Source organism: Brassica oleracea, chromosome C4 (assembly GCF_000695525.1).
Source record: "Brassica oleracea var. oleracea cultivar TO1000 chromosome C4, BOL, whole genome shotgun sequence".
NCBI lineage: Eukaryota > Viridiplantae > Streptophyta > Magnoliopsida > Brassicales > Brassicaceae > Brassica > Brassica oleracea.
Window position 1 is genome coordinate 9,208,327 of NC_027751.1, and position 235 is coordinate 9,208,561.

Below are 235 nucleotides of genomic sequence, written 5' to 3' on the forward strand. Positions count from 1 at the left end.
ATAAAGGTCACATAGTAGTATGAACCTCCCAGCGATACAACAGGAGCGGGTCACCACACGTCAGTGTGCACCAGCTCTAACTTCTCAAATTTTGGCTCTCTTCCTCCTTTAGAGAAACTAGCTCGTTTCTGCTTCCCAAGGATGCAGCTTTCACACATCTGATGATCCACCGTCTTCAGATCCGGAAGAGCGCCATTTTCCACCATGAGTTTCATCCCTTTCTCACTCATGTGTC